General features: G+C 49.0%; 1 long non-coding RNA gene across 1 annotated transcript in view; it reads left to right on the plus strand.

The window, feature by feature from the left end:
* LOC149916805 (uncharacterized) overlaps positions 1–22,827 on the plus strand; it is a 53,554-nt gene that overhangs the window by 25,939 nt on the left and 4,788 nt on the right. Inside the window, exon 5 of the long non-coding RNA XR_016469107.1 lies at positions 22,301–22,422. This is a non-coding gene — a long non-coding RNA (uncharacterized LOC149916805). The remainder of the gene's footprint in view (positions 1–22,300; positions 22,423–22,827) is intronic.

Genomic DNA, 22,827 nt, shown 5'->3' on the forward strand with positions numbered 1-22,827 from the left:
CACAAAAGAGGAAGCTGTTCTCATTCCACAGCCTGACCCAAGCCCGAATTATCTCACATGTCCTTGGATGGAAAGCTGAGCCTGTGGCACATTCAGTTGTAGCAAACTTGTCTCACGTGGGATGCAGGGTGGAAAGAAATCTGCCCACCCTCAGTGCCTTGAGTTGGCCAGCAGAGCAGAGCTGGGCCTCTGGGAGTGGCTGAGGAAAGAAAAGAACTCTAAAAGACTGATTTCTACCCCATGCATCAATTCCAGCAGAACCAAAAAAAAGAGCCTAATCAGAAAGATCCCTGAAGCAGACAAACCTCATAGGTCTCATAGGCATAGTGCTCCAGCTCTCATGATGCTGTGCCTTTCGTTGGGTTTAGGTGAGTGTGACCCAGGCAGCTCTTGGCAGACTCTGAGTCCTGTCTCAAGGAGCTTAGGACAGGAGTAAGAGTGGTACAGCAAGTCCTAATCCACACCTTTTGAGTTGGTTTTGAAACTTGGCCTCCTCTCCACACTGAAACAGAGCTATAAAAGCAAGTTGGTCTGTGAAATCAATGAAACCAGCTTTGCTGCGTCTACCTCCTGGTGTCTAATAAAAGTGAGGTTATTTGTCTTCCCTTTGCTTGGGCCCCCGTGTTGGATCTGTCTCCCCTGCAAGGGTATTTTATTGTCATTAACTTACTGCTGCTGAGGTGCCTGCCTTTGTGACCAAATCAAAAGTGGGCAACTAGTTCAAAACCGGTAAGGAAGCATATAGTTGTTTCCTTGGGTTGTTTCCTTGGCATTGTTTCCTTGCGTTGTTCCTTGGTGTTGTCTCCTTAGGAAACTGGCTTGAAAACTGCCCCATCCAACCCTTCCCACTTTCCCTGTTTTGGCTTTGTTTTGGCTTCCTGGCACTGAAGCTCCTTCCTTACCATGCACAGCCAAAGCAAGGTGGAAGGCGAGGGCTTCCAAATTAATTGCAGAAAGGCAGCTTTCATGGAAGCAGGAGAGGGCAGTCACATTTGATAATGCTTTGGCTTCAGCTTTTCTAGGAAGCTGCGGCCCAGAAGATTTCTTTTCCCTGCCAAATGAGAGCCAGCACAGTGGCACCCTTCCCTCAGGCCTCTACCCTCTGCAATTCAGTGATGAGGAACGATGATGCTGTTGTGTGCCACACACTAACACTGCAGCTGCTGGAGCAGCCTTCCTGTGCTGAATCCCTGCCACCCCAACAGCAATGCTCCTGCAGCCCCCAGGCATATGGGGTCGAGTGTTGAGCTCAGATCAAAGCTTGGCTCCCAGAATCCACGGCCGTGCTCAAGGCAGCAGCAAAGAGTGACATGTGCATCTCCACAGTTCATGTCTGTCCTCTAAGCTCATAGCTGCTGAGCTCTAAGCTTGCACAGAAAGGCCCCTGCCTTTCCCACCACTCTCTTTCTTTCCCCGTTGCCTGCCACGTCCTTTTTATCACTGCAGTGGGTCTGGGCTGTGCAGATCAAACTGGGAGTCTGCTCGGAATTAAAACCACCCCGTGGAGGTTGCAGCTCCGGCACACACAGGCTTGCGTGGCAGTGGAGGTTGAAAGTATCTCATGGGGCTTCTACAGGCATGAGCAACCAGCCAGGTGTTCCTGCCAAAAGGTGGGAGATCCACCTGCCAGCACTGTTGTCCTCACAGCTCCTGCCCAGGGGCTGCAAGGAGCTGGGGATGGAGGTGCCTTGCCGGCACCAGAGAAGCATCTTCTGATGCCACATGTCTTGAATTTCCTTACTCTGCCCCCTTAGGGAGCTGAAGAGTGGCTTGGGAGCTGTTATTCTGCTTCCCCCAAAGGGCAGCTCTGCTTGCTGATCCTCCTGCTTCATTTTAAAAGAAGTCCTTCTCCGGGGTACTCTGGGCATATGAGAATAATGTAGAGCCCACAGCGATGGCTGAGCACTACATGACTACTGTGCGAGCCCAATACAAACAAATCGGAGTCATTTGTGACCGCTGCCCCATGGAGAGCTCCACAAAGCACCACTGCGAGCTGGCTGCCGCTGCTCACCCCGCACACGGCTCGGGAGGAGCCGGCTGACATTCATCGTGTGCCATCCATCACGCCGGAGGACAGGCAGCAATGTCATTGTGGGCATTCCTGGTGTGTCACCGCCACTGGGATTCATTCCGTGCGGCTTCTCGGGTATAGCTTGGAGCCCATTGCAAGGAGCAGTGAGGGTGGGAGCTGGCCCCAGCAATGCTTGTGACAAGTCAAGTAGGACTAGATGATCTTAGCCGTCTAATGATTCTATGATTCTAAGTGCTGCATCCAAGCAGGACCTCTGGCAGCTCTCCAGGCACAAGTGGGGATTAGCATCAGCTTAGAGCAGAAGCTTTGAGACCTTGCATCTCCATCAGACTCCCTTTGTGCCCTATGCCATGCTTGTCCAAGCTGTGTTGCTCTTCTTGCTTGCCTGTGGATGCCGCCAAGAAGTGAAACACAGGCTCCGAGCAGGAGCCTCCCGCAGCGCGAAAGGGTTAAGCCGTGTTGTTCATTGTCACATGGTGCTGGGAATGCAGAGGCAGCGAGAGGCTGGGGAGCACATCTTGACTGCACATGTGGCCTCTACCACAAACACTTCAAAGTGCTTCCCTCAGACTGACGGAACAGCCTGACGCCGACTGTAAATGCCCTTGACACGCAGAGTGGAAAATATCAAACGCTTCGGCAGTCCCCCCGAAACACAGCCTGTTTTCACTGGGGAAGGCCTTAATGAACCTGTGCGGGAGAGGAGGAGGAGGAGGGCCAGGCGGACGGCGGTGGGACGGGTGGTTCTCATTTAGCTCGTGTATGGGTACACGCCAGCCTGGGCAACTGGACTTAATCGGAGGTGAAGCTGAGTGCTCTGGGATATTTTGAGAGGGGCTGGGACGTTGACTGCAGGCGGTTCCGTGTCAGGACCCTGCTGTACTTACCCCTCCCTGCCCCGTCACCTGAGCACCACTGCACAATTAGGAACAAAGGGGCATCCAGGCTGGAGGATTTTCCCTTTCCTTCAGAAGTCTTCACCTCTTTCACCCTCAGCTGTGAAATGCCTGCCCCAGCCAGGTGCTCTGTGACCCCAGCATCATGTCCAGCCCCAAAAGAAGCTGGACTGGCAAGGGACGTTTCAACCTCAGGGAGGGAAGATCCATCCACCTTGGGCTGTGGAATGGGCAGGCCATGGTAGCATTGGACAGGGAAGATTTAGACAAAAAAAAAAAGGAAGATTTTTTGCAATAAGGATGGTGAGGTATTGGCACAGGTTGCCCAGGGAGGTGGTGGTGCCCTGTCTCTGCAGACAACCAAGGTCAGGCAGGACAGGGCTCTGAACACCTGATGGAGCTTTAGGTGTCCCTGTTCACTGCAGGGAGGTTGGATCAGATGGCCTTTATTGTTTCCTTCCAACTCAAACAATTCTATGATTCTATGATTCTATGATTCTATGATTCCATGACTGGGGACAGCCTCTGTGAAGAAGGTGTCCCCGCTTGGTGACCCAGACCATGTATCTCATGTGTCTGGCAGCTGGTTTTGAATAGATTTTACCCTTGCTGCATGAAAACCTAAGTTACGGGCAGAAGGCATGGATGTGTGCTGGTGGAAGAGGTGTCAGACACCAACATGTGGCTCTTGACCACTTCTTAACCCTGAATTAGCATCAAGACCACTGAAACCCTCCCCCATGACCCATGTTGAGTTGGAACCTGATGAATGGTGGCTGACAGGGCCTCGCCTGTGACAGAGGAGGGGACAGCAAAGCAGCAGGTCTGCATGCAGTCTGCCTGGCTCTGGCACAGCTCACATCGCTGCACGGCTGAACGGCATTTGGCTGGCTGCAGGCAGGGATCCATCACTTATGACACATTTGGCATGAGTGAAATTGCCTCATAAAATGCTTCTCAGATCAGCAACAACTTGAGGGACCTCGGGAGGGAAGAGAAAAAGTGGAAAGTTCAGATGTTCAGCTGCGAGGTCCTCTTGGAAGCAAAAGCAGACTGAGAGGGAGACCACCAAGGGGCAAAAGGTGTAATGAAGGGGTAGAGCAGAGGTGTTACAGCTCGCAAAGCTTCATCAGTGCTTTCGGAGGGAGCACAGAAGTTGGACCACCTCCATCTCCTTGGGAGAGCAATCAGTATTCCAGATAACAACGAGGTAGAGCAGTTAAGAGGGCTTTAATGGAGCATCTTTGGGGAACAATAATAAGAGGGTAAACAGAAGACGTAGGCGCCACCATAAACTGCTGACTGCTGGCAGCACGGATGTGAAAAAGCAAACCTGGAAGCCTGGGCAGTAAACAACAGGAGGTAGGAATAGCCACCAGTGGAGAAAAAATAATAATAAAAATGAATTGGTATTTCAGAAATTATGTGGGAAGGTTCAGCCGTGGCTGGATTTCCCAGCACCGCTCTGTTCGGAGGAGATGCTGCTGCCTTCTTTAGGGTTACAGCTTTGGTGCTGGGGGCAGGGCTGGGGCGCGGGGTCCTGGCGCGCTGACGGCTGAAGATGGATGGATGGCCAAGCTGCAGATGGATGGCTGCTGTCAGCTGGTGGCCGGCCTCGCCAGCCCAGGAAGGGAAGCAGACTCCATGCCCAGTCCTTTTAAAGGCTTTTGCCTTGGGTTATGATTTATTGTTAGAAAACAAAGGATGTTTAAGAAAAAAAGAAAAAAAAAGAAGAAAAAAAAGAAGGCAACACAAAATAAAACATCTCAATTGATGAAAGCTGTCTTCGGTCCCTAGTGGCTTTTCCCCCTCTTGTTGAGCCTGGGAGCTGAGGAGGGTTGCATCCCCCCACAAATCACAGCTTCTTCTGCCTTTTGGGCTTGCATCTCTCCAGCCTGGTGATGGGCAGGGACTGCGTAACCTATCCCCAGGCTGTCAGCATGCCAGCAAGCATGACACCATGCATGAGCTCTGACCACTACTATTTATATGCAGCGAGGGACCAGATTTTTAAAAGCACAGAGGTACCCAGCTCTAGACCCTAGCTCTGGAAAAAGAACAACTTCCCTAGGCTGGAAATAGTTAGAAGCAAAATTAGGAGTGGAAAGAATTGTTTAAACAAACAAAAAAATGTAGAACAGCTGATAATGGGGAAGCATTTAAGGCTGTTTTGTGAGATGCTCTCAGATAACTGCTATTCTGGGAGCCTCAGCACTGCTTTACATAAACAAGTCCCAGCTAAGTGAGAAGGTGGAACAGCATTACTGTAGGTTTAACATACGTATATGCTGAGATAAGTATGGGCATAAATATGTGGCACCAATGTGAATGCGTGTTCATGGTTTAATGCTAATGGTTTAATGATAATGGTTAATAAATGTGAGATATCTGCAGTGGGCAGAAATCAATGAGTGTGTGCAGACACCTGGGAAGAGGAACCAAAGGCAGGCGTGGAAAATCTGTTGCTGCTAGGGTTAATAAGAAATTGTTACACTGTACCGAGAGAAGCCAAATCCTATAATGAGATCCCAGACAAGACGAGAAAAATATTCAGCCTGCGTGTAGAAAAGTGATTTGTTCAACATTTTATTTTCTCTTTGGAAAGAAGTAGGATGACACACTCATGCTTTACGGAGATAATGAAATACTCCGTAGTCTGTCAGTGACGAAGCCATGTGTTCAATGGCAGTGATTAAAGTTAGACATTCTGCAGGATCAGATATCTTGCATCAAAGGGTAAACAAATTGGCCCGAGAGCTCTCTGAACCATTAGTGTTGATTTTTAAACAAATCTGGGAACTCTGGGGATGTTCCAGGGAACTGGAAAAATATCTAACACTGAGCTAATACAGCAGTAAACAAGGTGACCCAGGGAAACAAGCTGTGTTTGGCAGGACGTGGGTCCAGAAAGACTGATTGTAAGGAAAGCCCTTGTGGAACAGTCCATATGGACTCACAGCATGGAAGTCAATCAGCTGCAGTTTGCAGAAAATACATGCTTTCACAGTTTGTGATGGGACAGCCACCTTAAGGGACAAGGTGGCACAGTCCACTTAGGTTTTCGCACAGTGCTTGGCTTACATTTGCAGGGCATCACAATTGAGAAAAAAAAACGGGGGGGGGGGGAGGGGGGGGAGTTGTCCCAGTACAAAACTTGGGATGGGATTTACTGGGTCCATTGTAAAGTTGAAGATGTTGTGTGGTGGAGTTGTTCTTCAGGGGACCTTGCAGGAGGCTATAAAATGTGGGTTGGTCATTGCTAAGAAAACAGGCGACTGGGAGAGGAGTAAATCTCTAGATGTCCAGCTCCTTTGAGCTGTCTGCCAGACCTTGTGTTCTGGTCCCTGAGGAGCAGGGAGCCATTGCAGTGCGCCAGCACACCCATCTGGGTTCCCTTTGTGTGCAAACTGAGGCTCTGGGGTTGCTGGTACGTACCCAACGCAGAGCTGGGACACAGCCAAAGCATGCCTCCAGACCTAAGATTTGGGAAGCGTTCTGGGATAATCTCATCAAGACACAGCTTGGGTCTCTTGGCCAGGATGACTCCCTTCAGCAGGGCATGCTTTGACCCAGCTGCGTGCGGGGTCTTCTACAGTTTGAATGTTTGGCCACCATGCACTGCTGGAAGCCTCAGAGCAATGCAGCTCTGCAATCCTCCTGGGCTTGTGAGAAATGGGATTTCTCAGCCAGCAGAAAGGTACCTGTGATGTCAAGCATTGTGCATCCTTCCCAGAGCTGCCCCCACATACATATCAATTCATATGCAGCTGTTCCCAATCATGCCCGTTTACTCTTTCAAGTCGTGATAATGATCATCTCAGCTTTGGGTGTGTGACATTCTGTCTGTTCCCTCCAGCCAAGTTTCCACAACAGCGGTATTTACAATCAGATGCTTGCCTGGGCTGAAATGCCAGGATGAACACTCATGGAAGCTGAGACCCCAACTATCCTATGTATGCTGTTTTCTACCTAGTATGCTTTCTGGAGTCCAAAATATTTTCCTTGAGTATTAGAGACCCTCCCTTTTGGAAAACCTTAATCTGTTGATAAATGCTGAGCACGTATGAAAGTTCTGTCCTTAATGATGGCAGGAGTACCTTGAGGCATCTTGACAAGCTGGTGGGACACAGCCTACAGTTCCCTGGTTTAGAAAAGAGAATTCCTGATCCTGCAGAGCGTGGAGGAGCTAAAAGAAGGCAGTAGCTCAGGTTGTGCATAATGCATCTTAGCCTGGGAGCTTTCAGATACTTGACTTTGCAGAAGGTCTGCTCCAGACACGTGGAAAGTTGGGTAGGCAGATGGTGACCAATGCAGCTCTGCAGCATCTCCCCAGGGATGGCCCCTTCCCCTGAGCAATGGTTTGACCCTCGTTGGTTTCATTAGCGAGGGCGCGTGGGATGGCTGTGAACGTATGGGTGTATGGTGCATTGGTGGGGTCAGCAGGACACGGCACGAAATTCCCTTTCCCTTGCAAGCTGTGTGCTCTATCACTCAGGAATGCAAACGGCCACATGTTTGACTGAAAAATGATCGTCTTCAGGAAGGGAACAGGTCTATCAAGCTAAAGGAAGGGAAAAACTCAAAGCAGGAATGACATGCAGGAATGACACCTCAGGGCTTCAAATTTGTTCCTCATCAATGAGGAGGAAGAAAATTGACCTCGACTCTGTTGGGGTTGACGGATCTTAAATTTAATCTCCTCTAAAGGCAAGACATGACCCTGCTGCTGGGTGTTGTACGGCTGCAGCTGTTTTACCCATTGGCCTTTCCTACTTTCCTACTTTCCTCCGGCCACCTCACAACATCTCCAGCAGAGCAGAGGCGTATTCCTGCCTGCACACTGGCTGTCAAACACCAACTTCATTGAGATTTCCTTCGTGCAGTTGCAGCTAGGACAGTTCAGATCAACATTGGCACTGGGGAGGTGAGCATAGCCCCCATCCCCTTTTCCTCAAAGCAGGTGTTTTTCTTCCTCTTTCAATTTTCCTGGAGTCCTAAACCAGGGTGTTTTTTTGAGTTGCTTTCTCTGACACTGCTGTTTTTGCCTGTTTCTTCCTCTTTGTTTGGCATCATCAGGCAATTCCAATTTTGGGCCCTAGCAATACTGGCAACCCAAACTGGTCAGAGCCTGGGCGGTCTGTAGGATGCAGGGCCTGGCTGGGGCTCCCACCCCAATTGCTTCAGGAGCTGAGGCTACCTGGATCGCACATCTGAATAACTTTGGGGTTTTTTGTTCTACCAGTGGAGCCAAAGCACTGAAAGAAGAAAAGGTCCTGCCAAGTCAGCAGAACACATCCATCTTCCCAGTGAGACAAACAAAAAAGGATTTCAGGTTAATTGATCTACCCCAAACAAAGTGTTTTGGTTTGGCCTTCTCACTTCCCCGTCTCCTCCTCCGTTCTCCTGTTGCGACTGTTTGGATTTAGGATCTGCTGAATTCAACCCAAAGCCACAGATGGGTCCAGTCCAGTTGAATTAGTGCTTCCCAGCAGACAAAATCCATATCTGAGAACTCATGTGCATTTTTTAGGTTCAATAATTTTCCTGATCACAAATTCCCTCTGTTGACCTTGGTCCAAATGCTAAAGCTCTGCGGGACCCTTGTTTATTTGTGTAAGATGCTCTTCTCTTTCAGCACTGGTTGTTCCTCAAGGCCAGCACTATATTTAAGCTGCACTCTCTGTTTACGCAGTTGGCTGGTGCGGTGTTGTGAAACCATTGCCTGAAGCCTACTCGAAGATGGAGGGCACTCAGTGCAGATGGGCTTTTTGCTCCATCAATCTGCCAAACTCCAGCCAACCCCTGCTATTTCGGAGGCTCGTGATCTGACCGACTTTGGCTGCTGTCACAAGGATGGAGAAAGGCCCATCTCTTCACTCAGGGGACACTTCTTGCCAAGCCTCCAGGCAGCACTGCTTCTCAGTAAAATGGTTGTAATAATGTTTTAACATGGGCATAAGAAAAAAAAAAAAAAAGACCTCCCTAAACCTTGATCAAAGGGCTGGTGGAAATGGAGTCATGGAAATTTTTGACAAATACAAAACAAAACATGGCCAGAGGCAGAAACCCAGCGTGGAAAATTGGAGCCCGGTTAAAGTCTGGCAAAATTGTAAGTGGAGAAACATCTAGTCTATTCTCTTCTGTTCTGATCCTAAAAAGCTGCCTGATGTTTCTTCTCCTCTGGGAGAAGAGCTCTGAAGTGGATATTCACCTCAGCGCACAACTGGGAGGTGTTTGCATTGGCTATGGGAATGGTGGTGCGAGAGCCAAGGTGGACAGTACAACATGACATGTGAACGGGAACTGAGGAAATGGTGTCCAGGCTCTGATTCAGCCACTGATCCCATGGTGGCGAGGGAAATGTCAGACTTGACATCCTCAGTGCTTCAGGAAGGGAGCGCGGGGACAAAGTACTGAGCAAGGGTGGTGGCAGAGGAGCAGTGCTTAGTAAGGCAGGGGGAAATGTGTTCATGGGGAGAGACCAAGAGCCTTTTCCTGCCAGGATCTCCATTCCTGCACCCTGTCCGACATCCCAGCATCGAGCCAGCGGGAAGGGACATTAACTATGACAATGCTTGCCCAGGGCCAGCCTGGCCACATCCAGCTTTCTCCATCTGGGACGTCCCCAGCTGATGACTCAGAGAGCCTGAGGAATGTGTGTTGGAGCCACTTCCCCTCAGCCATCTACAGAGCAGCCTCTCCCACGAATGTCCTGCCGCAGCTTCCAGCGAGGCCATGCACATGACATCTGCCTGGGTTCTGGCCTTGCACCTGGACCTGGTAGCTCCTGGTCTGCTCTTCCATCCTTCTGCAAAGAGACTTCACTCTCTGTCCCAAAGCTGGGCACAGGGGTCAGTCACAGCAGCGTGTTGCTTACGGGAAAAGGCAATGGCATGTTCCAGACCTCAGTGCTTAAAGATGAGAAGCACTGGGACTCCCAGAAGTGTCCGGGCACCAGACTGCTAGGGAAGGTGGGGCAGCAGGGAAGGGGTTGCTTTTTTTGGTGGACACTCAGATGGGTCAGCAGGACATGCTATTGCTGTAAGGGGTCAAAATGAACCCACTTGGGGTTCAGATAAAATCTAATGGGTGCCTTTTCATGTACCACTTGTGTTCAGGTTTCATACAATGGTTGGATTGGAAGGACCTCTAGGACCATCTAATGCAAACCTCATGCCGTGTGTTGGTTGTCACCCACCAGATCAAGCACCAGATATTCATGTTCACATAATCTTGTGCTGGAGGCAGCACATTACCAGTTGAGCTGTGGAAGGTGGAAGGTGGAAATGAACTCCATCTCCTGATTGTTCAAGCCTTTGCCACAACAGAAATGAAATCAGGAGCTGCTACCTGCATCCTTACCCTGTTTTAAGGTACCAAGGCTCAGATCCACAAAGTTATGCTGGAATCCTATCATCCATGGGAGCCATCAAAGACTCCCTTGGTCCAGGAATAACCTGCTTCTTCATTTGCTGGTTTGAGACATCTATTTAGTGTCAAACCAGTCTCATTCTTGTTCCTTTCTTGACAAAAACCAGGATTTAGGCTGAGGTCCTTGCTGGATGCTGCCTGCCTGCAGACATACCACAAAATGCTATACCTGGTCTGGGTGGAAAGGGGACAGACCGCCAGCTCCAGCGCCAGGACGGCCGCGCTGTGCTGTGTGCGGTTAGAGCCAGCCCGATGCTTAGACAGCAGTGGTATTGAATGTGCGTACAGCAGACAGACTGGTGCTAAAGCACTTACTGGGAACATTAATAAACCGTGGACCACCCTTCCTCATCATGTGATGTGGTTCTGTCTATAGGCAAGATATGTAAAAACAATTTAAAATTAATTTAGCTTTTTAAACCTTCTAAAAACATATAAAAAACTTAACCTTTTCATAAGGATTGGGCTGTTTTTCCAAGTGGGAAAATGTTCACATCAGGATTGATTTAATTTTTTTTTTCTCCTTTTAAATCATAAACAGTCCCGGTACAAGAAACAGTAGCTGTTATTGATTAAAAGTTCATTTGCCTTGTCTTTGCCGATGATTGATATTTGGGAAGGAGGGACAGAAGAAGAGAAGGGTGTTGTACTTTGGAGAGAAAAAGAAAACGTGTCACATGTTACCTGCATCTTAGAATAATGTTAGTTTTGGAAGGAGCGTGGCTTGCGAAAAATAATAATTGTTTTAAGGTTCAGCAGATCCCGGTCCTTTCCGCGCGTGCTTTAATGCGCTAGACGGGCCTCCTTGAAATAGCAGCGTGGTGCAGGAGGGGAGCAAGGCAATTGCATTTCCAAATGGGATTTTTATGGTCCGTTGAAGGAAAGCAGCTACCCACTGGATAGCACCGCGCGGTTCCCAGCAGCGGTTTTTTAAATGCTTCCTTTTGCCAGCACGTGTGCTGCGCTGCCGAGCCGGAGCTGCTTGCAGGGTTGTGCTACATGCCCAAGGCCTCTAGAATTATTTGGGGTCCTCAAATCCCTGCAACAAACTTGGGGTGCAGGATACAGTCAGGGATGAGATGGGCAGTGGTTGTATTTTGTCTTCGGTGGGACATGGGTATAGGCACACATTGCCTATTCTGCCTTTACGTTGGCAGCCTTCAGGCTTTGCAAAATGTCTGACTTCCTGGAGGGCTGTTTTCAGCTGATTGACATGGAAACCACACTGCCATGCTGGAAGTGGGGGTTCCATAGGCTCCACAGCGTTCAAAGGAGCCAAGCTCAATGGGGCACGAAGGGCGTTTCTCAGCCAGACCATGTTAGTGGGCATGGTAGGGATGTGTTGCTGGTTGGACTGGATTATCTTAGTGGTCTTTTCCAACCATACTGACTTTATGATTCTGTGATTTTTTGGGTGAACAGGACGGATTCAGGGAAGGTGAAATTCTGTGAATTTTTCTCCATTCCCCAAATTGTTGAAATGAGAATATGGTGAATAGGGAAACATTTTGCTTAGATGTTTTCAAAGTTTTTGTGTTGGCCCAGTCTTTGGCTTCAAGACGTCCTTTATTTTCAATAAGAAATAAAAATCTTTTAGAAAAATACATAAAACATCTGTCAAAACAGAAACTTCTCAGTAGAACTGAAATCTGCTTTTTTCAAGCCTTCATAATTTGCTGAAAATATTTGTGGCAAAATTTCTTCCCAGCTCATTCCCGGTGCAAAACTCTCCTGAAAGTCTGGGGAGGGAGCACGTTGGGATCTGCAGAGCTTGTGGGTCCTCATCTCAGCTCTGCTACAGAGGTCCCTCAGCACCAGGGGAAACTGTGGCAAAAATATCCAACGAATTTCCCAAGGAGAGAAGTTAGGATTGCTTTGCCTGCATCTTTAGACTGCTTTAATAGAAGTGCATAGAACTGGTTTACATATTGGCATGATGGAAACTAACCTTATGCTGGCCCAGAGGGAGGCACCAGGTTCCCACCTAAAAGGGCAGAGTTAAGGGTATCTGAGCCTTGGGCTGGTAATCTTGATTTCAGCTGATTCATGACACGTTATCCAAAAATGATTATGTTCATAAGGCAGAGGCATCTGGCATTTTATTGCATTTTCCAGTGTTTCAAATTGATCTGAAAGGAGGAGAGAGGAAGGGAAAGGCACCAGTGTCTGACACGTGTGGCTGTTCTGTTCTGCTACCTGTGTAAGGGCAGGTGTCTTTATATCCTCCTGACTTTATCGCTGGCTTTCCATGAACAACATGCCCTGCCTACCATTCCTTTACATGAGGATCACATCCTGCTCCTCTGAAGCACTTTATCCTTGTGAGAAGCAGAATCCAGAAAAGCCACAGATCCTGAGCAGGGTCCTCCTGCCCTGCTCAGATAGTCTGAACTCACAGGGAACAGTCTCAATCCATAACCTCTCCAGCTCGTTAATGTACTGTGTTCATTATCATTAACCCTTTGCTTGACCTGGCGTAAACCTCACTGTCTGCCACATCATAGCACCAGGGTTGCATCCACATTGTAACACCCCACCAGTGGAACAAGGCATAGAAGTGAGATCCCAGCCAGCAGTATGTCTGGGTCCTGTATGGAGTCGGGGGACAAATGACACAGAAGGACCATCTCCCTGCCAGGTGTCACCCCAGGGCACCAGCCCTGACCCTAAAGGACTTCCCCTGCTCCAGAGGGGATGGAGTTTCAGGGCTTTGCAGCACACACACCCATGCCAAATCCCCTCTCCAATGCAGGCGTTCCTAATCATGCATAAATATGGCAGTGGATATAGCCGTCTGTGTTGCTCCAGAGAGAGCCTTTGATCCTGGATTGAGAGCTCATGTTTCAGGTGTTTGGGCAAATCGAAAGTACAAAATAGAAACTCCAAATTGCCTTGTAATTTTTAAGAGGCAGATCAGGAAGACACTGCTGGCTGGATGGGGAACAGATGTCTCCCCATCGGCTGCACTGCTGTCCAGAGCTGAGAGGCAGTGTGGATGCTGATGGTTTGAAGAACATGTCTCAGACCTTATGGGTCCTATATGGGGAGGACAGCAACCCCTGTCCTCTGTCTATTCAAACAGCAGCTCAGAGCTAGCTCTGCCCCTACTGCTCCTTGTCACCTGTGGACACCACCTCCACGTGGGGAGTAAAGGAAGCGCTGGCCACAGGAGGGCCAGCAGCAGAACCTACCTGAGCCACCTGGGGAACACTGGGCCCTATAAAAGGTGAGGCAACAGGATCTACCCTCCCCTCAGTACCACCAGCAACAGGATATAGAGGAGGATGAGGAGAGGAGGAAGGGGAGCTTCCAGCTTGGGGAGGATGGAGGTTATTTTATGTTGCCTTGCTTGGAGAAGTTTTGGGACACCCTTGCTGGGAAGTAGTTATGTGAAGGGGCATGACACTTGGGGTGTCTATGAGGGGAGCCTGAAGGAGGACAGTTTGTGCTGGCTTGGTGCATGTGATGCTCAGCTCCCCTTGGGTGGATGCTTTGGCTGAAGCTCCAAACCACTTGAAAGGGGCTGGGGCTTCTTCCTGCCTCTGAGTCAGCGGAGCCTTGAGGTTAGGGTGGGACTCTGAGTCATGGATGCTGGAGCTGCTGGGTGCCAAGATGGTTTCTGATGGAACAGAGTAAAAGCTGCCCTTGGCATCGAGAGAGAACCTGAGCAGGGACAGGCCAAGAGTCTGATTCAGGGATGGAGGGGGCAGCTAGTTTTCAATCCTGAAGCTGGTGGCTCAGAGAGGTCTCGGTGCCTGAATAGTCCTCAGTGCCTTGATGCTGGCGTAAGAAAGGGCTGCATCCTCTTCCCCACTGAGCTGCTGCCTTCGGCAGGTGGGAGAATGGGGGTGTGACATGTCATTCCCAAGCCTATGCGTGCCTCCTCTGGGCAGAGAGGAGTTCTCAAGCTTGACCTGCCCAGGGAGGAGCTGGCAGGCACAGTGTGCTTCTGCCTGAGAACCTGAACCAGCTGCCATGGAGCAATGTGGAGGGAATAGCTTCGGGACAGCCATTGCTCCTCTATTGGAGACCCTGGATAGGGCATAATGTGCTACTGGGAAGTCTCTTGTAAAGTCTTGACTCCAAAATATCCCTAATTAGAGAATTCTGGATAGAGGCTCCTGAGCTGGGCTAGAGGAGCTCCTTGTCCCTTGCATGGTGTTCTCTGCTAGACATGCTGGGTCCATCTTACCAGGCCACAGCACAGCTCCTCCTCACCCTGTGCCTACCCCATCCCCCAGCCTGAACAGTGTTATCTTCATGGCCACATGGCAGGGGATGGAGCTGCTCATGCCTTGGCCTGCACCACCAGTGATTGATGCTGCAGCAGGAGGCTGTCACTGAGCATGGCTTGGCCACAAGCCCTGGGCTGGGAGCAGAGCCTCAGCATGCAGGGTGCAGCGGGTGCCAGCTCCAGCACCTCTGGTCTTCAGTGCTGTATTTCCCCAAATCTCCCCAAGCCCAGGGAGGGGTGTGGGGTGTGATGGGACAGCTGCTGTGAATTAGTCCTCACTGCTAAATTGCCTCTGTACCCTCCCCCCTCCCTGAAAAGCAAGCTGCAAACCCCTCTGAGTTTATGATCTGCAAGTTCATGCAGCCTCCATTAATTTTATGGGTAGATTTTCCTATATCTGATCTCATATATCAGCTGCAGGAGCAGGAGGTGGGGGGTGAGGGGGAGAGAGAGAGGTGATGTAAGCCTGGGTGAACATGCAGTGCTGCTGGCAGGGCAGGCATGTGAGTGGTTTGTCTCTGGAGCCATTGCTTGTTCTGCATGTGGGGTTGCTTTGGGTCTCCCCAGGCAGCAGGGACAGCTGAAACCCCCAGGTTTGGAGCTCTGTGGTGTGGGATTATAATTGGAGAATCATAGTGATTCAGGATGGAGAAGGGCTTAAGATCATTGGGTGAACCATCAGCTTAACACTACAAGTCTGTCACTGAGCAGTGTCTGTCAGTTCCACATCCACATCTCTCTAAAAAACCCCAGGAATGGGGACTCCATTGCTGCCCTGGGAAGTCTATTCCAATGCCTAGCCTAACTTTGCGTGGAGATCTTCCTGACATCTGAATGAAATAGAATCATTTTGGTTGGAAAAGACTCTTAAGATCATCAAGTAATTGTCCCATACCATCCCACCAAGAATCATCCCATTCTGCATGATTGAGGATCAGGGAAATGTGGTCAAAATGGGATAAGAACCAGGGAAGAGGCCAAAATTGCCCAAAAAGTAAAAGAGGTGGGAATCCAACATGGCTTTGAGTCCTTGGTTGTGTGCATAGAGTTGAGGGGGACCTGCTGCAGAGCTGGGGGCCCTTTCTCTAAGGAGGAAAGGAGCCTGGAAGTGGGGAAAGCTTTGTTGGCAGGGTGCAGAGCACCAGGCTGGGAATACTGACACCATCTCATGCTCATTTAATGAATGATGGCCTCAAGTTGGGCCAGAGAATGTTCAGGTTGAATATTAGGAACATTTCTTCTCAGAAAGAGTGGTTGGGCACTTGCAGAGGCTGCCCAGGGAGGTGGTGAGGTCACTGTTCCCAGAGGTGTTCAAGAACCACGGAGATGTGGCACTGAGGGATATGGGCAATGGGCATGGTGGAGAAAGGCTGGGGTTGGACCTAATATTCCTACAGGTCTTTCCAACCCATATAATCCTGTTCTATTTCTCCTTTCCATTCTGTAGGCTCCAGCCCAGGTGTGACTTGTCGCCAAGGGATCTGGGCAGTGTTACAGAGATCCTGCCTGGAGCGAGCCCTGCTCCTTGCCCTAAAATTTGTCTGAAGCTCTCTCCTAGGCTTTATTTATTTTTCCAGCAGTGCTTTGTTTCCACTGATTACCAGGGTCGTTTTTTGATGATCTGGTCATTCCTTTTGAATTAAACCTGATGATTTTTATTTGCTTTGCCAGCGCTTTGTATTTGTTTCCCAACTGGCAGCACTTAGGAATTTTTTAGCAGCTTTATGTTGAAATACTTTGGGGATTTTTTTTTTTTTCCCATGATCAATTTTGCAGTGGAAAAATCCCATTTTTCAGCTATCTCTGTGCATTGATTCCGACAGAGCACCCTGTCCCAAACCAACAGTAACCAAACCACAGAAATTGTTCTCAAAGAAGCGATCAAAAAAGAGAGAAAAAGGAACCAACTAGAATTTCTTTTTCTTTCTATATTCTGAGAAAGCATGTGAATTGTCCTGCTTTCAATTCTTCCCAGAACATCATAGTGATGTTACAAATTTAGTCATAAAGCTGCGGTTGAATTATAGTTATCATTGTAAAACAATAATAACTATGCAGATACTTATTATGGTGAATTAAGTTACAGTGATAGTAAATCTGTCATAATAACCATGGCAACTCTCTTAGCCACGCAGTAGGAATCCTGCGACGTTATTGATAAAATCTGCTGAACTCTGCTGTCTTACCCTCCGCAGAGCCGCTGCAGCGTTTTATTGTAAATGGTGATTAAATGATGCAAACCATATCTCCCCCAGCAGTCATTTGTTCTCTTCCTTTGCGTGAAGGCCTGAGTCAGACCCATTAAATGCTCTGTGATATAGCAGGCGGGACTGGGGACTGCAGGTGGGATGTCCTAGGGGAAGTGGGCTCAGAGCTAAAGGAAGGGTTTGGTTGGTGTATTGAGATGGCTGGTGTTGGGTTGGTCTGGAAATGGGGGGTCCTGGGCTTTGTTGGTATATTGGGATGGTGGCATTGGGTTGGACTGCACATGGAGAGTACCCCCAGAATGTTTGGTATTGAGGATGCTGAACCCTCCTTAGGGCTGAAAGTGGTTGGGGGGATTGAGGCTGAAGCAAGTTGGTGACCATGGTGTGGTGATGCTCTGTCCTTTATGGCCCCACATCACTCACCCCTGGCCCTGCCCAGTCCCACTGTGCCAGGATAACCCACAAGAAAAGCCATTCCCATGAATTTCCCAAACCTGTTCTCAGGGTGAGGGAAGATTGCGCTTCTCCAGATGCCTCCAGGAGCCAAACCACAGCAGCTCCTTCCTAGTTTCCACTAATCTCATGGATGCGCGACCTTACGCGTGGATGGAGCAATGCTGGGGAAGGTGTCATGTTGCCCAGGCAGGGATGCACATAGAAGCATCCTGTCCCATCTCCATGGGCTGTGACAGCTTGTGGACCTCCACATTTGGCCTCCATCCCATTACAGAGTAGGTCAGTCTTGTCATCTCAGGCAGGTTTCAGCCTTAGCCTGGGGGATGCTGAGCAGTGATAGCAGCCAGCTGAGAAGTCCCAGGGCTTTGCGGCTAAGGCAGGCTCCGGCTCCATCATACCCATCATCCTCCCTGCCAGCGTTGCCAAAAATGGGTATGTTTCTCCTTTTGTCATTTTTCCATTGTAATGCTTTCACGCTGTTTCAGGAAAAAAAAGGCTAATAATTTATCACCATAATGAGGATTTTCTGGCTGAAGAAAAGCCCATTAATGTCTCACTGAGTATAGGAACCAAAGTTCTGTTGTGAGTGTTTATATTATCTAATTAATCACAGATGACTCCAATTGTGTCAGTGTGCAGCTGGATACTAAACTGTGAGCGCTCACTGTTTTATGCCCCATTTGTTTACTGGCTACTCCACTCCAGCCTACCAAGCTCTGGAAGGAAGTTTTTGGAAAGTAGAGGTGCTGAGAAATGTCAGGCTGCTCAGGTGCCTCCTGTGGGAGGCTTTGGTGTTGCTCCATCCACAGCCCAGGAAGGGGCTGTGAAGGTCAGCTGCTGCCCCAGAGCATGGCTGGTGTAGGCTGGGGAGGTTGCGATGGAGCCAGAGGGGAACCTCATCTCTCACCATGTGGCCTCACCCATTTGAGTGGTGCTTTTTTAAAAAAAATGCAATGTTTTAATGAGTGAAGAAACTGTATATTTTTCACATTTGAGGGCATTTTGGAATCTAATGAGGTTCAACAAGGCCAAGTGGAAGGAACTGACCTTGTGTCAGGGCAATCGTAGGTACATGTATAGACTGGGAGATGGGCTTGGGGGTTCTGGTGGATGAAAAGCTGGACATGAGCCAATAGTGTGTTCTTGCAGCCTGGAAAGCCAACAGTATCCTGGGCTGCATCAACAGAGGGTGGCAGCAGGGTGGGTGCTGGGGAAGGACGGAACCCCTTTGTTCTACCCATCAGTGCCACGCTGCTCTCCCTGCTCACAAAGATGCTCTGCAAATTGTTCTCTCAATAGATGACTTTTTAAGTTTTGTGTAAGGCTTTGTGGACAGGCTTTATTCGCTGCTGATTGGAAACTTATCAGCATGATTACACAAATATGTTTTATAGGTTATGTATTAGCACTATTAAAGTAAATACCAGATTGCCATTTAAGTTATATTAACTGTTACTGATTACTGTTACAACAAATGCTGACAATTATTGAATTAAGCCCATTTTTAACTGCGATCTCCCTGTATAAGCCACTGTGCAGTGCTTTTCTCTCTGACTTAACTGAGCAAAGGGTCTCCGAGTACCAGACGTGCACTGATATGGCTAAAAGCACCATGGGTTTCATATGGAGTCACTGTCCTTGGGGGTGTTCAAGAACAGTGGAGATGTGGCACTGAGGGACGTGGTCAGTGAGGATAGATGAGAATTGGTCCAATCCTAATGACTCTATTTTTCTATATTGCAAAGTGTGACCTCTTATTAAATAACTGGATCCCTCCTGATTGCTGCTTCTGCTCAGTACCTTTTTTCTTACTTATTTTGGACACCAAGAAACCCCAATATCCAGCAAACCACCTGAACTCACCCAATACTGTATGATTTGGCTGCAGATGCTGAAAGCCTATGGGCAGGGAAATGGCCTCATTCTGCTGTCCCTGTGGCATTGTCCAGAAAGTGGCACTTGGATTGCCCCTAAGGGGAAGCTGTGGGGCTGCTAGGTTCAGGTGTCACTTCTGCTGCATAGGGGCTGGTGGAGAATTGCACCCTGAAAGCAGTCTTATTTGGGAGCTTGTTGAATCAGGGAAGAATGTTGGCTTTATGAAAAGGAGCTTGAAAGGACTCAGGATGGAGTTCTGTTTCCAGTTGAGTAGATTGAGTTACACTTCAGGTTGTGGAGGGAGTAAAATCTTGTGCCACTGGATGTATGTCCACACAGGGATGGGCCTGCCTTCTGCCTGCGGATGAGCTGTGGTGCTGGAGTTCTTTGGTCTCTGCTCCACCCATTCATGGGATGGCAGTGGTGCAGCCCCTGAGGACTGCTTGGGGAGCAATGTGCTTTGGATATAGAGCACCTGGGAGCACTAAAGGATGACTTACATTGGGCTGTATAAAAGTAAACTCATTTTGTCTTGGATATGGTTCAACAAATGGAAACGATCATCTCCTAGCTCTCTGGAGGGGTGAGAAGTAGGGGCTTTACCCCACCATGTGCTTTCAGGTCTGATCTATGTGCATCAGGGGATCAGCAGAGGGGCTTGGGGCAGCCCAAACCTTCCCTGTGCTTGTTTCAGTGAGGATGCAAATCCAGGATCAGGGGAAGAACCAGGAGGGCCAGCAGGGTTAGAGCTCACCTGGCGTGTGGTGACACTAGGAAGGAGGTGGGCCCCCAAGCAAGGCACAACTCATGGCCTGGAGGGTGGCAAGATGCTGAGCTCTGTTTTCTGGCTTCCCTCTGGGTGGATTTAATTTTGGTGTGGGGCAGTGCTTGGTGACAGTGTGGTGCAGGGCCACCCCATACCTGTTTGATCTCCTGGCGCAAAGACGTGTGTGCTGTGAGCGTGTGATCAAGTTGCTGTGATAACATGGTGACAATGCAACAGCTCCCAGCCCTGCTCTGGGATGCAGATGTTGGCTGTGCGAGGGATGCTCCCGGCAGTGCCTGTGGGAATACTGGGGGAGTTGGTTCCTTTCCAATGGGAAATGGCATTGGTGATATTCTCTCTGTAGGGAATTGGAGCATGGGAGCTGGGTTGTTGTAGCATAGCATCCACGGTCCTGCACAGCATCTCATGCATAGGAGCTGAGATGACAATGGGCAGGTTACCACTGCTGGAATAGCAGAACCTTTGCAGGCTGAGGGCTTTCCTTCAAGCATTGTCTCCATTACACTGCAGAGGATGGGGGAACCACTGCATTGGGCAGTGCTGCCAGACAGTCAGAGCTGTCCTCGCTCATCACCAGCCTGATGGCATTTCCACTCCTAATAAGTTAATCTGATGGGCTTTGTCATGAGCGAAACAAGAAATCACATTTTTAATAATAATAATAAAAAGGGTCCTGCATCTTGTTAACATCTGGAGTTCAATCATTTCTGTGCTCAAAACTGTGGAATGCTTCAGCACGACATAAATCTTGCCACTTGCCGTACATGGGCTCCAGATGGGGAGGCAACGGCCGTGCTCGCCTGCAGCCTGCATGGTGCTGCTGGGCAGGGCAGCTGGCACCCTGAGGGCTGCTGCTTTCACCCAAATCACTGGGAAGTACCTTAAACCCTGGAGGCGAGCTGGGGATGCCTGGCTATTGGGTTCCAGTCGCTGCTGTTCCTGCCTGTCCTCACATCTGCTGCTCAATTCCCTTCATGGTCTCTGGAGCTGGACTTGATGGAAATCTGAGCGTGATTGTTGTTAGCAAAAGCAAGAGTTGGTTCTCTGAGTTTTTGTTAATCTTTGGATTAAACCTGAAAATCATTTATTTATTATCATTTATTTAAACCCAAGATTTTGCAGCTGGAGGCTGAAATTAGAGCATTTTGTCATTTTTGACAGTCAACACAAGCCAGGCAGGTTTTCATAAATAGGTTTTCTGATTTTATTTTTATTATTTATTATTGGAAGCTGCTTTGAACTGAGAAATCATTGGGTTTGAACTGCTATTGAGGTTTCAACCTCCAGAAGGCAGGGCATTGCTGTAAGACACACCATAGCTGATGTGTGGGGATGGGAGACTTTAACTGGGAGCTGTTTGTTGGCATGATTGGATTGACTTCTATGGATTTTAGGCACTTTTGGTTAAATATCTCTGGCTGATCCTAGGTGGTAGGCTGGGGGTGTGCTCAAGGAGCATCTTTCCCATTCAAACTCTTGTGAGCCCAAGTATAAGCTCTGGTGTCAGCTGGTGGCTAGAGCTTATCTCTGGGCATTCAGATGACCTTAAACCATGGAGTAAATGTTCTCTCCCCAGTGCATTCAAAGAGAGTGATGGATGGGCCTGTCCACGTTCCTCAATAGTGATGCTGGAGTGATGCTCTTGGTATGCCTGTGACTGACGATGGGCTGCCCCAGTGCCCCATCCCCAACTCCCAGAGCTGCCGTGTTTATGGGGAAGTGTGGGTTTGAGGCATAAGAAAATCACTTTTCACCACTATGGATTTGGCTGGAGAAGTGAGCCTGCTGCTACGGGAGCTCAGTACTGCTCACAGCAGTGCATGGGCAGCAGCAGCGGCACCAAGCGAGGACTCACAAATTCCTTTTCCTCCCCAGAATGCTTGGCTTGTGCTGAATAAATTCCCATATAGAGTGTCTCTGATCTTCTTGGAGAACTGTTTTTAACTGAAAAGCAAAAAGGAGTCATACTGGAAGTTAAAAGTTTTGGGCTGCAAAGTGTTAGATTGCCAAAAATTAAACAAAATCAGGAAAAAAGTTTTGTTTTCTGTTCCCATCTTTTTTCCTCTGGAATCCCATCTATCTGTTGCTCTACAGAGGAAGGGAGAGACAGACAAAATAAACATAATGTAAACTAATCTGGGGGGGGAGTATTCCTTCCTGGCCCTAAAACCTGAGGTGTGCCCAACCTCAAATATCAGTGGGTGCCGGAGCCCTCCTAGGATGGAGCAGGGAGAGGATGGTTGGAAGTCATCCTGTGTTTGAGTACCCATAGGGGCCAAGCAGACACTAGGGTTTGCCCTTGGCTCTCACAGTCTGGGTTTACTATCACTGACCAGCGACGGGGAGGAGAGCTCATGTCGTCTTCCTTACCTCTTGCAGATGAGGTGCTGGATGCTCAGCGCATTCCCCTTGCCTATGGCTGAATGTTGGCCGATGCTGTTTGCTAAACAAGAGTGCCGGTGGCAGAGGAATTAGAAGAAATCCCTTCTTAATTGGAAACAGTGAGTTTGTGTATTTTTTCAGTTGTCTATTTTGGGCCTTGTAAAATTAAAGTTATTAACTGTAATGCAGCGGTTTCCAGATTCCCACAGCCCTTTACAATAGCGGGGAAATTCATCCCAGGTCACTGGGAGCCTTTAATGAATACATTAAGACTTATTATTAAAATAAAGTACTTGCAGCTTTATGAGAGACATCTGGCGAGGATGCGCGTCTCCTGCAGGCAGCACAGCTCTGGGTGTCTCCTCCCGGCGTGCCCTGCGGTGCCATGGGCTCACTGCCACTGCACATGTGGGTTGGGGACAATGAGGGGATGTCAGGAGGTGATGGAAAGCATCAGAGGTGGGTCATAGAATCATTAAGGTTGGAAAAAGACCACCGAGATCATCTAGTCCAGCTATCAACCC

This window comes from Phasianus colchicus, chromosome 9, assembly GCF_987193195.1.
Source record: "Phasianus colchicus chromosome 9, bPhaCol1.hap1.1, whole genome shotgun sequence".
Taxonomy (NCBI): Eukaryota; Metazoa; Chordata; class Aves; order Galliformes; family Phasianidae; genus Phasianus; species Phasianus colchicus.